The following is a 6747-nucleotide window of genomic DNA, read 5'->3' as shown; positions in this document are numbered from 1 at the left end:
AATCTGATAGGATTTTCAAATCTGATGGCGCTACTCATTAGAAGAATTTTGATGTTGAATATATGCTTGATTGAATTTTCCATAAAATTGAACAGCCTCAGGTTCGATTTATCCTGGCTCTGATACCATGTAAAAGATGTCCAATTTACATTCAATATGCAAGTTATATTCTATTATCTAATTCTATGATTACCTTAATGTATGTATCTGAATATCTTCTTATTTATGGCAGGTGAGAGGAGCATTTTATATTTTCTATATTCTATCTCACGAATGCCACTTGCTATAAGTATATGACAAACAAGGCACGATCAAGCAATGCCTTGATCAGTCATGACCGATCAAGACATTACTTGATCGTGTCTTATTGTTAATACTAATAAAATGCATGTTACGTAGATGTTAATTGGTGTGGAGTATAACCGACGATTATCAGTATTTACCAAGCGCTGCCACTCGATAGTATATTGATGGTTTTCAATGCTAACAACCGATAGTTATCGGTGTGTTAGCCTTGACAACTGATAACTATTGGTGTAGACTAACACACCAATAACTATCGGTGACTAACATTACTAACCGATAACTATGCATTCAATACATATACTATATGCACCCCGATATAATATGCAACTTGGTCTAATGCAATCTGATAATAATATATTAATCGGAGTAATTATTATATTAGATGGATATTCATCTAGATATAAGATTCATTAAATAGATGAATATGAGGAAGATGCAAAGCATGGTTTAATCAATAGTTTGATCATATACAAATATATAACAACTATCAAGGATGATTCAATTGGTTGATAGTTTTATCATAGTTATCAATATGATAAATGATTGAATGAGAGACTTCATTTATCTCTCATTCAATCATTTATCTTACCGAAGCTATTATGCATTGACAAGAATTAACCTTGAAATTGAAATGATAATTGTAATAGAAATAGAATTGAATTTTAGTAAAATGCTTTCCTTTTGAGGGAAAGGCTAGATCTGAAACTGAATGCTTGTAATTGAAATGTATACCTGATGAAGCTTTCTTTAATCCTCACACAAGGGTTTTAGGATGTCATGTACAATGTCTTCATAGAATTTTGATCATGGATGCCATATTAAATGCTTGAACTTGAGTTAACTTCTTGTTCAATTCTTGATGGATGCTTGATTGCTTGCTCACTTAAATGGAATTCACTAGAGTTTAATTAAACTTAGATTAGATGGTTTAGGATTTATTAGGTTTCTAATGACAACGGTAAGCATCCTTTTATACTTGACTATCTGAAAAGTATTTGAATTTTTTAGGCAAGCCGACACAGGACCTAAATTATGGCTCTCTTGAAGTGACCATTATGAGGACCAAATTTGGGTCCTAATTGAGAGGGTAGCCGCACCTTAAAAGACTAGGGTGCTTTGGCACCATTGTCCTGAGCTAGGACCATGGTGCCCTTACACCCTAGTCTTGAGAATCAAGAGTCATCTTTGGGGAAGAGATAAAAGAGAAAGTGAAAATGCAGGTTTGTGGGAGGTGTGAGAAAAATCAAAGAAGGCATTGAGCATCGAAAGATAGAATGCCAAGGTGAGGTCTAGGTGAGGACAAAATTATATGTGGATACAATTTATGATGCTACATTTAACCCCCACTTTGGTGGGAGTATGAGACTGCACCCATACTCTGTTGGATATTGTTGGTCATTGTTGTTGCTAGGATATGTTGTTGTCATTGATGTCAACATATTCCTATGATTTTCTTCGGTGATTGCAGATTGAGAAGATCTTATGATTTGGTTTGTAGTGTTGGTTTGTTGATCACTGTTTTGTAGAGTTCAGTATATCCTCTGGTATATTCTGGTGTGATCAGATCTTGTGCTGAGTTTTTGGGACATTGCTTGGGATGGTCTTGTGTATCTTTGTTTTAGATGGATCGTATTTTGGTGCTTCGCAAGTTCTCTTTCTTCGTGATAGTTGTCGATTGGTTGTGTTCTTAGGCTTTCAGATGTTGATTGATGAATATTTAAAAAGTGGTGTCAGTGCAGCTGTTCCTGATGATTCAAATGTGCTTGCTAGTGTTTCCTAGTTGTATCCTATTTATTTTGGTGATCCACATTAATCATTGTGCCAGATTTTGGTGGTTTCTATCAACCGATGATGATTTTTCATGTTATGCAGTTTTCCTAGTGGTGTAGCTTGTTGCAATTGATCTTAGTGTGATTTTCGGTGGTGTTTTGCATTTGGGAGTTTGGTTTAGGACCGTGTTATGTTATGTAAACCATTATATTAGTCTGGTGGTTGATCTTTGTATCATGTGATGTAATTTTTTAATTGAGGGTTGAGGGTTTAGCTGACCTTATTGTCAAGGTTGATGAATTATATATATAAGTGATATAATCATGTAATTTAGGTGTTGATGGTGTGTTTGCATTATCAGAGAGAGATTTGTGTGCAAACAAGTGATTTATACTTTGGTGTTGAGTTTGATGTGAGATTGGTGTTGCGGGACAGACATTTGTGCTTAACCGGAGCTGTAATCAGGCATTTGAAGATTTTATTCTTTTAGTTCACTTCTTTCGGATCATAGTCCGAATCTTACTATAAGTTGGTGAGACTTTCCTGAGGGTTTTAGCCTTCCGGGCCATTATATTTGAGCAGTGAGCTCTAGGTAGTGTGCCTGAATGCATGTGCATTCCCCATTGTAACATTTTCACATACTACCGTAGAGTATCATCTTATTGTGGGTAGGTTCCCACTGTGGTTTTTCCCTTTACCGGTTTTTTCACGTCAAAATCTTGGTGTTTTGTATTGTCCTATTAATTTTCTTATCTATCTTATTACTGTAGTTTATTAGATCTATGTTTTGTGATTAAGTTTGATATTCCAGTGAAGATTTATTCACCCCCCTCTCAGTCTTCCTTCTTGATTGATGCTAACAATTGGTATTAGAGCTAGATCCTCTGATAGAAGATTAACCAATTGAGGAGATCCAAGATGGCAACTCAAGGTGTTATCTTTGAGAAGGACAGACCGAGATTTGATGGAAGTAACTATGCTATATGGAAGGACCGGATAGAAGTGCACTTGAAATGTCTTGGTGAAGATTACAAAGAATGTTTGTTGTTTCTCAGAATGGACCATCTACTCTTGATGAGGTTACAAAAGCTTAACATAATAATAGAGCGAAGGAAGCATTGCTTAGTGCCCTGACTGATTCTAAGATGACAAATGTAATGGGACTTCAAACTCTACATGAGATCTGGGTGAAGCTTGAGGTTTTGTATGAAGGTGATAAACAAGAGAAGGTTACTAATTTGCATAATTTGAAAGGAAAGTATGAGACATTGAAGATGGGAGATGATGAGAACATACACTTTTTTATGGCTAAGGTGAAAGACCTTGTCCTAGGTATCAGATGTGTTGGTGGAACCATTGAGGAAGATGAAATTGTTGCTAAGGTGCTGAGATATTTGCTTCCTACCTATAAACATAAGGTTGCTGCTATTGATGAGATCCGAAGTGTGACTACAATGATAAGAGATATGTTGGTTGGAAAGCTTGTTGCCTTTAAGCTGAGTGAATTCAGAGAATCACATGGAAAATATGAGACACCATTTGAAGCATCTGCATCTATATCTGGTGAGTAGAAATATGATCCTGATAAGTGCAGAATATCTAGATATGAAAGAGTGAGGAGAGAGATGGAAGAGCAAGAGAGGGAGTTGGATGAACTTGAAGCACTGAATGCCCAGAGATTACCTAAAGGTGTCGGTAAGTATGATGGAAAGTTGCCTTTAAAATTTTTCTATTATAATAAGATAGGACATTTTGCTTCTACATGCTCGGGGAGAATGGCTAAGTATGACTGTAGCGTCCTAAAATTGCGACACTTGCAATTTCGACTGCATTTCGGTCTTCACGATGGCGACGCAACACGCAACCTGAATGGAGACCTCGAAACCTGATTATGACACTGAAAACTGCATTTTCAAGCACCCTGGCCTGAACCTCCTTGCACCCTGCTGTCCCGGGAGGTGGGACCAGAGCGCCCAGTGCCCTGGTCCCCAGGACCATGGCGGCCAGCGCCCTGGTCCCTGGGTCCTATTTTGGGCCCGGTCTCCTAAGGGGTCTCGGGTCTTTTTGTTTGCAAATTGGAAATTACATTCCCTGGTCAGCCTAAGGTCGGGAAAATCAGTCAATCAGCCCTAATTGACAAATATATAAACTACATTTTCCTCTTTCATTCGATATGATGGAAAAGGCGTGGAAACTATACTCAAGCATTCAAGCATTCAAGCATTCCTTCAAGCAATTGATCATTTCAAGTCTCCATTCAAGGCTAAGTGTTGCATTCAAGACAAGGATTCAACCATTGAAGAGGAGATCACTTACTACATACTACAACAACATACAACATCTATACCTTCGCACATAAGGATACAAACATCCTTAGAACAAGGTATTAGTACTTGTTTTACAGTCATTTACATTTACAGCACTTGCTCATTTCTTGGTTAATTCCAAAACCGGGGTTTGACCTAAAGGCAAACCCCTAATCCCTAACCCCCCAATCGTCTTCGCTTTTCTGTGTGTAGGTTGCAGGTACGCGACTGAAATTGAAGATCTGGAATCCTTGTGCAGAGATGAACAGATCCCCCTTCGTTTCGCGGATTTTTCGGAGGACCGTGGTGCCGGGCGCCATCGTCCCAACAACTTTCGCTCAAATTTGCAGGACAGCGCCGTATCAACATTTTACTGCTAATTCCAGGTCCGCAGCTTCATACTGTATTCCTATCTCAGTTTATAAGCGAATCTTTGTCACTTTCTATGTATGCTTAGCTTAATTCTCCTATCAACATTCTTTACAAAAGAGGGTAGCCTTGCTGTCATAACCCTTGAAATTCATTTAGCATCCAATCTTGCATTGCGTGGGATTGGACCTTGTGGGTTTCAACCCCTCTTTTGAATGTAAAGTCTCTCCCCTAAGTGAAAACCATCAACCCTAGTGAACCTCCCTTCTCTCTCCTTGGAGTTGGAAGAGGGGAGAGGTTGGTGTAAATAATTATTCATCATGGATATTATTACACTTACTTAAGTTTACTTAGGATAATGCATTTCATAGTAGTTTGGATATGAGACACTTGGGTGTTTGTGTCACATTGGGATAGTGTGTGTAGGAGAAATTCCACCTCTTATGGTGTTGATCTTGTTATTACACTATCATATCCACTTATTGTGGAGTGATAATTCCACCTTCGGTGGGTGATCCACCTCATGTGGAATATTATATTATTTCTCCTACCTACCCACACCTATTTCCTACCTACCCTTTTTTCTCATTGAGCCACATGTCATGTTTGTGTGCTCATACATATCCCTAGCCTTGCCTATATAAGCAGGCTCATCTACATTGTATGTAATAATGATAATCCAATTGATTGTTGATCATTTTCTATTGATGAGAATACAGTTTATTCTTGTCCATATTATGTCTCTATCTTGTACATTTCATTGACCTCTTGATCTTGGCAAAATCCAACAGAGAGCAACTAGGGTTCGATCGCGATTTTCCGCTTTACATTTTGGTGAACCCGACGTGAACATCCTTTCTGATTTTTCATGCTTAGATCTGAAAAAATTGATTACAATTCCATGTTTGATCTTTTGCAAAATTTTAGAGGTGATTGCATAAAAACCCTAAATTTTCTTTTTAGTAATTAAGCTTGTGAAATGTCTAAATGTTGATGCTTGTTTCAGATCTACCCTTCTATTACAAATTATCAATTCATATTTGTGCTTTAATTTTGAAAATTAAGTGGTTAAGTGTCAAAACCCTAATTTTTGAAACCCTCTTGATTCAACCTTTGTCCGACAATTTCACTGATCAAAACATCTCCAAATTAGCTGTAACTTTGGATTCCGCAATAAAATCACAATATCTTTCATCCCTGAAAATTTGGAAAAAAGTTGCGAGGACCGTGTGCACTCCGAGCACCATCGTCCCCGACATTTTTTTCGAAATTTCGGGAGCGAGATCTTACTGTATTTTCCTGCTAAAATCCAGAATTTTGGCTGATTTTATCAAATCTAACACTTTCAAAATTACAGTCAAAGTTGGTCTTGTGATTGCTTGGATTAAGGCTTCTAAACATTCAAAAATCATTGAAACTGAAATTTTGTGTCAAAATTGTGTTCTTACTGTCCTAAATCTGAAAAGTGTGTTTGCATTCATTCGAAATTTCAGTGCTTTATTCAAATTCTTGCATTTTGTGATTTTTGAAATTAAGTGCTTAATTACAACAACCTTAATTTCCGCTTTCAAAATTGAATTTTGCGTGAAATTGAGTCAATTTTTGAATTTCAAAACCTGCATTGCTCTTGACATTCCCTCTAAAATCATAAAATTCAAAATTTCAGTTTCCCTCTCTTTTTCAAAATTCAAATTTTGCATTTTTCGACAATCTTGGTAGGGTTCAATTTCGAGATTGCAACTTTAATTTGGCCTATCTACAGATCGTAAAATCACTCAATTTTTTCAGATTAGCTTTAAAATCATCATACCTTTCATCCCTGCAAATTTCAAAAAAAGTTGCAAGGACCATGTTGCACTCCGAGCGCCACGGTCCCGGACATTTTTTCTGAAATTTCGGGAGACTGTTGTGATTGCATTTAACAGCTTAAATCCAGAAGATTGGCTGATTTTACTGAAAATTGCTACCTCTAAATTCAAAATCTTCTCTCTCTTTC

The sequence above is a fragment of the Cryptomeria japonica genome, chromosome 7 (assembly GCF_030272615.1).
Source record: "Cryptomeria japonica chromosome 7, Sugi_1.0, whole genome shotgun sequence".
In the NCBI taxonomy this organism is placed as follows: Eukaryota; Viridiplantae; Streptophyta; class Pinopsida; order Cupressales; family Cupressaceae; genus Cryptomeria; species Cryptomeria japonica.
This window is presented reverse-complemented; position numbering follows the sequence as displayed.